Genomic DNA, 8,006 nt, shown 5'->3' with positions numbered 1-8,006 from the left:
ACATTGCTGACACGATAAGCAAAGTCTGTAAAACTGAATCTCAAAATTTTTGAACTATTCAAATACCTTTCGGTTGTTCTCGACGATTCACGAACAATTATATGTATATAGATACATATATATATACTATAACTTGAAAACGTAACAATGTATTAATTGTTTAATACCGTACATTAAACTTATTGGTTTAAATATTTATTTGAATATATATGATAAGTTGGAATATTAATTGTATGAACAACTTGCGACGTATATTTAAAACGTGTTTATGAATGTTGAAAATATATATTAACTTGGTCATAAAACGATTTGTTATTATATATATATCAACAAATAGCGAGACAATGATTTATAAAAGTAAATGACCAAAACACTCGAAAGTTTAAGATACACTTAGAATGATATAGTTTATTGATAATTTAAGACTATATTTTGACAAAGGTACGAGTCACAAAACGTAAATTGCGAGTTTTCTAAGCGTACGAAAATGCGTTCGAGAAACCGGAACCGGGACATAAGTCGAGTGACAACGTACGAGTCATCAGAACGAAAATTACAAGTCAACTATGCACATGAATTTAATATAATATATAATTAATTATTTAAATTATATATATTATATATATTATATTTAATTATGTCGACAAACAAGAAAACAAAAAATATGTGAGCTGGATCTGACGGCCATGCGATCGCATGAGAAATAGGCATAAAACCCATGCGATCGCATGGGCATCAGAATCAGGAATTATGGCTATAAATACCAGGTTTCTGCTCGAGTTTTTTTACACTTATATTACTCCCTAAGTATTTATTTATTATAATTATTATTATTATTATTATTAATATTATTATAATAATAATTATTATTATTATTATTATTATTATATTAAGATTATTATTATTATTAATCTTAATATTTTTAGTAATATTATACATAAAATATTACGACGAGGCCATGAGCGTGTCACTTTCAAAACAAGCTTCAAACGGGATAGAACTAAGAAAATTATGGGTTATAGCTATGGAGGTTATGGGTAATGTTCATGGGTATTGTTCGCAAGTCAAACCTAGTATTTATCATCTCTGTTGCGTCTACGTACTTTCCTGCAATATTGAATCTCAATATTGATACGTGAGCATTCATATCTTATCTTTTATATATTAATATTGTATACATGTCTAGTGCTCGAGTATATATTTATACATGCTTGTATGCTAAATTTCATCGTTAAACAGTTTATAATGAATCACGAATTAAATACATATATTACTGGTAAAAGGTATATGATATACATGTTTTCGGAAAGCTGGCGAAAAATCAATAACTTTTCATTTAGAAATCACCTAATTTCGATGAACGAATCAAAAGATATGGTCAACTGAATTATAATTGACGTTAATTGGAATTGCTTTTGAATCTGCAATTAATATTTAAACAATCTGTTTATGAGATTGATAAAATACTACTAGCCAAGTAAATGAATCCTTATATAAGGCACGTCTCGTTTTGTTGAACAATTGTCAAAATTGACTTTTTGAAATGACTTTTGATAACTTTTGTATGTCGATCTCGAGCATTAGGATTGTGATACACTATAACCCAACCTAGTTTATTAGACATGTATTGACCAACATATGTTCTCTAGGTTGAGATCTACGGTTAATCTTGCATTCCGAGTGACGGTCACTTTTTGATGAATGACCTTATGTGCTGCTAACGTGAGTTTCATTTGCTCCCTTTTTACTCATTACATTTTTGGGCTGAGAATACATGCAAATTCTTTATTAACTGTTATACAATATTTATATGCGTGAGTTTCATTGATCCCTTTTTAATTGCTTTTGCAATATATATTTTTGGGCTGAGAATACATGCACTTTATTTTAAACGCAATGGATACAAGTACATACTAAATTCTACACTGAGTTCGAACCGAAAATCCCTTAGCTTTGGTAACTAGTAACTGCCAGTTATAAGAACTGGTGGGCGCGAGTAGTTGTATATGGATCCATAGGGCTTGATATCCCCGTTCGAGCTAGAGCACTAGCCTTTTAACGGACGTATGCTATTTGAGAAGCATACACGTTGGTTTGCGTGTATTATTAAGATGATTATACAAAGGGTATAAAATATATATACGTTAAGTTTAGTTACCAGGGTGCTCAATTTCGTAGAATATTTTGATAAACGTTTCTGGATGAAACAACTGAAAACTTGTGATTCACCTTTATATACAGATTATGCGCAACATTAAAACTATGAACTCACCAACCTTTATGTTGACACTTTTAAGCATGTTTATTCTCAGGTTTCTAGAAGTCTTCCGCTATTTGTTTATATGTGATACAAGCTATGTGCATGGAGTCATACATGCTTTATTCATGAAAACTTTGCATTCACAAAATCATCACCGTGTATCTTATTTTGACTTCATTGTCAACGGATGTATTATGGTAAACTATTATTTATGGTGATTGTCTATATGTAGAAATCATCAAACGTTGGAAACCTTAGAAATTGATATTCATTTATTGTGTACCTTTTGAAAAGAATGCAATGTTTACAAAACGTATCATATAGAGGTTAAATACCTCGCAATGAAATCAATGAATGACGTGTTCGTCCATATGGATTTGGAGTGATCGTCACAGTTGGTATCAGAGCGTTGGTCCTAGTGAACCAGGTCTTGCATTAGTGTGTCTAACTGATAGTTGTTAGGATACATTTGTAAGTCTGGACTTCGACTGTGTGTGCATGTCAAAAGTTTTGCTTATCATTTCTTGTCGAACATTACCTGCTTATCATTCCTAGTCTAGACATGTCTTACTGCATTGATTGCATGAATAGTGTATAGACAAAATTTGTATCATAGCATATCTGCTAATTCATATCTTAGCGTATATGTTATTGTAAACTTTGCCTGACAGCTTTCGAAAGTTCCTCCTTAATTTACGGATCCCTTGTATTATATATAGGTATTATATGTAATTAGAATATCATCCGATATCCAAAAATCATTTCATATCAAAAATCCTTTATCCAAACCGTGTAAGATGAATTCCGCATCTAGTTCGAATTTCACAGTTTCCGATAGCTATTCCGATATGGATTTTCATTCAAGCTCCGAAAGCAGCGTAACCGGAATGGATCAACCAATTAGCCATCATCTATTCTGGATGAATTGGGGATGGGTTCGTAATCTACTTAATCGTTGGAGACAAGAAGAAGGTGATCCCTTCCATCCACCACATTTACATCTTGGCGAAGAACCTGAAGCACTTACCGGCGAACCCATTCGTAACACCATTTTCACCCTCATTTCCAGAACAGCTCGCAACGACTACGTAATATCCAATGTTTTAAATCTTATTCATAATCTTGTCCTAACCGCCAATTATCCCAGTATAATAGAAGAAGTCAACGAGCTTTGCGCTCGGGTAGTGGCTTTGGAGAATATGGTGCAAGGATTACAAACACCAGCAGCAGCACCAGCAGCATAAACAGTACCACCAACAACAACATCCCCATCACACGTCTCAACATCATAACCTGTACCTCGGATATCAACATCATACGCACCATAGGTACCAAGAAGTACCAGCAACGACAAACGATGAAGTATGGATTCATAACTTCATCGGAGAAACATTCTACGGCGATTATGTAATTTCTAAAGTTTAGAGATTATCTATTCTAGCCTTAACCCTAAATCAGATAGAGTAGAAACCCTTATCCGAATGGTGTAAGATACAAGCTAGACTTGTTTTACCAACAGCATCAACAGTACCCTTAGCCTCACCAGCACAGTCAGTGCTGTCAACATCGTCAGAATCAGCAGCACCTCTAACATCACAAGCTCCGTCAGTTCAAGAAAGCACCATGGACATCAATACGAGTCAACAACGAGTGTATTGTATCAATGAGTTATGAAGTATTAACTCAATTCCTCTGAAGAATTTATATATATATCTTATATATATAAATTTTTAAACCATAATAAATCTTTTCGTACTAAGCTATTATGTATGAATTGAAAAAAAAGGGGTAAATATTACTCGGTTAATTCATACTACTAAAATGCTATGATGTACATCCTTCGTTAACAACTTAACCTTCGTTAACTACAATCTCCGTTTCAACTCAATGAATTTCATTTCATAATAAACCAAGTGTATTAGTCAATTACATAATTGATTTTACATTTTCATTCTCGATGTACTCGAAACTTTCTAGAAAACATCATATGTGCCTTGTAAGGTTCACAAAAATTCCTTGAACATCAACATCCTTCACCAAGGAATAAGAATAAATAATGAAGTATCGATTACATTAGCAAAATACTCCGCAAAGATTATGTAATCTTTAATATTTTAGAGATTAATCATTTCTAAGTCAAGCCGAAAATCAAATGAGCTTAATATGATATTAACTCATTAAACATGTATTACATCTGAAGAAAATATACATACATATATTTTCATAAAGACGGTAATAAAAATTCTTTTGTACAAAATATTAATTGTGAAATCTTTAACGGGTAGGTAATACCCGGGAAATATTTAAGTTCGCAATTAATATGTTACACTGTACATTCTTCAACTTTGATTCAAAAATTATTAACAATACTCATAACGATATACAATCGTTTTCATACAAATTCAATTACATATTCTGATATTGACGGATCAGAATCCAAGTCATAACTCTGAACCGGTGACATCATTCTTAGATCTCTACATCTTTCAAAGATATACTTTGACTTCAAAACTGTGCAAAATTCTTTAGCGTTGTTTTTATCGAAAATAATCTTGCAATCCCTTTTCAAAGTATCCAGTTTTACCCCACTTCCAACCAGTCAATTTCGACTTTTCAGATTAACCTTATTGTAACCTTGACATATACGTTCTTGTTACCGGGGAACCTTTTATGTTCCACACATTAGCAGTAAATTTACCAACAACTTCATTGATCCTTGACCTTCTGAAAAATCCTTATACTCATTGAAACCCTATCAGGTACTCATCCACATATTGTAACAGTAATTGCCATACCAACTACCGGGAATTAGCAATCAGTATTTTGAATCTCGCAGCATTTTCTACGACAGTAGCTATATATAGATAACATCTATCTTCTAGACTTACATACTTTGAATGTGAAGTTTCTGAAAAACATCCCAAACTATGAACTAGTTCTCTGAAATTTGGAACAATGCTGATGAAGCAGCAAAAACTGTAAACGACCTTAACAGTCAAAAGTTTGATGATAAAGAATAGTATGGTGGTAAAGCTGAGAAAAAAGAGAAGGTTTGGAACTGGAAAACGGATTGAGCAAAGTATGAAGGAGGCTGTGGATAAATCATAAAGACTAAACCTGCCTTCAAAGAATCCAAATTATCCAGTATCTGCTGAAGCCATTAACGAATACCTTGCTTCCGAATCTAAACCCTTGCAGACAATATTCTTCATCATCCTCTGATATTAGAAATTCTAAGATATCATCGTATCTTTCATTATAAATATCCTCCATATTTCTGGAGATAATTCCATAATCATTCTTATCGGAAATCAATTTTCTCCTTGCGATATCTGTGTAACATCATAAAAGAAACTATTTTAGTTTCTAAATTCTGAAACCTTCGAGTTTAAAATATGAATATTTTTTAAGAGGTGTTGGGAACTGAAACATGAGTTAGTATAATATAATGACACTTGATCAACGTGATTATATTACAGTAAGTCATGCTGAGTTTCTAATGAAACGTGATGATGGTTCACAGATCACACCCTTATCATGAACCATGTTACATAACTCTTTCATTCTATATAAGCTCTAAATATATCAAGAAAATATATTTCTTGATGATTCGGTCTTTTCCGGATATTCTGGTAATTTGACAAATCAAGATCGTGCCATTACAATTTTCTTCTTAGAACATTAACTATGTTCATTTCAAATCCATACCTACGAATTCTGGACCATTATTCGCTTGACTTGAAGGCGGGAAGATAGAACGAAAGCATGAAGCTTCGAAATATAACGGAGAATATAAAGCCCGATAAAAACACATAAATTATAAACCGTGTATATCAATGTTTATCGCAACATAAAGACACGGGAGAATTAAAAGCACTATAACCCCAAGGGCAAAGTAGAAGTAAGCAGATTCCTCCGGTGGTGGATGAAAAAGAAGAATGACAGATATGAAAGTTAGGAGTATATCAAGAATCAGAACTGGATGAAGAATTTTTCACAATCTTTTAAAAATAGAAAATGAGGAAGAAGATGTAAGAGTGATGAAAATAATGAAACGGAAGAGGTCAATTTATAGCGAAATATCAAACATAGCAATCGAGGCAAATTACGCATTTAATCAAAAGAAATCTTAATTTCCTTAAATTCTGAAGAATCAAATCTTATTTAGATTATGAAGATTTTCAATTCCTTAAATTACAGAAATCAATCGTTAATACGTCAAGAGTTAAGACGATTCTCTATTCTTCATTTCACTCTTTTACGATAACTTCTCTCATACGCTTCGAATAATCGGATTGTTTTATCCATATTATTTAACGGTGATAAAACTCTATTTATCAACACATATACGGCATGAAAACATTTTTATTGTTAGTCATGACGACCTCACTCAAATTTCGGGACGAAATTTCTTTAACGGGTAGGTACTGTGATGACCCGAAAATTTCTGACCAAATTTAAACTTAATCTTTGTATGATTAACATTTCCGACACGATAAGCAAAGTCTGTAAAACTGAATCTCAAAATTTTTGAACTATTCAAATACCTTTCGGTTGTTCTCGATGATTCACGAACAATTATATGTATATAGATACATATATATATATATATATATATATATATATATATATATATATATATATACTATAACTTGAAAACGTAACAATGTATTAATTGTTTAATACCGTACATTAAACTTATTGGTTTAAATATTTATTTGAATATATATGATAAGTTGGAATATTAATTGTATGAATAACTTGCGACGTATATTTAAAACGTGTTTATGAATGTTGAAAATATATATTAACTTGGTCATAAAACGATTTGTTATTATATATATATCAACAAATAGCGAGACAATGATTTATAAAAGTAAATGACCAAAACACTCGAAAGTTTAAGATACACTTAGAATGATATAGTTTATTGATAATTTAAGACTATATTTTGACAAAGGTACGAGTCACAAAACGTAAATTGCGAGTTTTCTAAGCGTACGAAAATGCGTTCGAGAAACCGGAACTGGGACATAAGTCGAGTGACAACGTACGAGTCATCGGAACGAAAATTACAAGTCAACTATGCACATGAATTTAATATAATATATAATTAATTATTTAAATTATATATATTATATATATTATATTTAATTATGTCGACAAACAAGAAAACAAAAAATATGTGAGCTGGATCTGACGGCCATACGATCGCATGAGAAATAGGCATAAAACCCATGCGATCGCATGGGCATCAGAATCAGGAATTATGGCTATAAATACCAGGTTTCTGCTCGAGTTTTTTTACACTTATATTACTCCCTAAGTATTTATTTATTATAATTATTATTATTATTATTATTATTATTATTATTATTATTATTATTATTATAATAATAATAATAATTATTATTATTATTATTATTATTATATTATTAAGATTATTATTATTATTAATCTTAATATTTTTTTAATATTATACATAAAATATTGCGACGAGGTCATGAGCGTGTCACTTTCAAAACAAGCTTCAAACGGGATAGAACTAAGGAAATTATGGGTTATAGCTATGGAGGTTATGGGTAATGTTCATGGGTATTGTTCGCAAGTCAAACCTAGTATTTATCATCTCTGTTGCGTCTACGTACTTTCCTGCAATATTGAATCTCAATATTGATATGTGAGCATTCATATCTTATCTTTTATATATTAATATTGTATACATGTCTAGTGCTCGAGTATATAT

This window comes from Rutidosis leptorrhynchoides, chromosome 6, assembly GCF_046630445.1.
Source record: "Rutidosis leptorrhynchoides isolate AG116_Rl617_1_P2 chromosome 6, CSIRO_AGI_Rlap_v1, whole genome shotgun sequence".
Classification (NCBI taxonomy): Eukaryota; Viridiplantae; Streptophyta; class Magnoliopsida; order Asterales; family Asteraceae; genus Rutidosis; species Rutidosis leptorrhynchoides.
The sequence above is the reverse complement of the archived record's forward strand: the minus strand, read 5'-3'. Positions refer to the sequence as shown.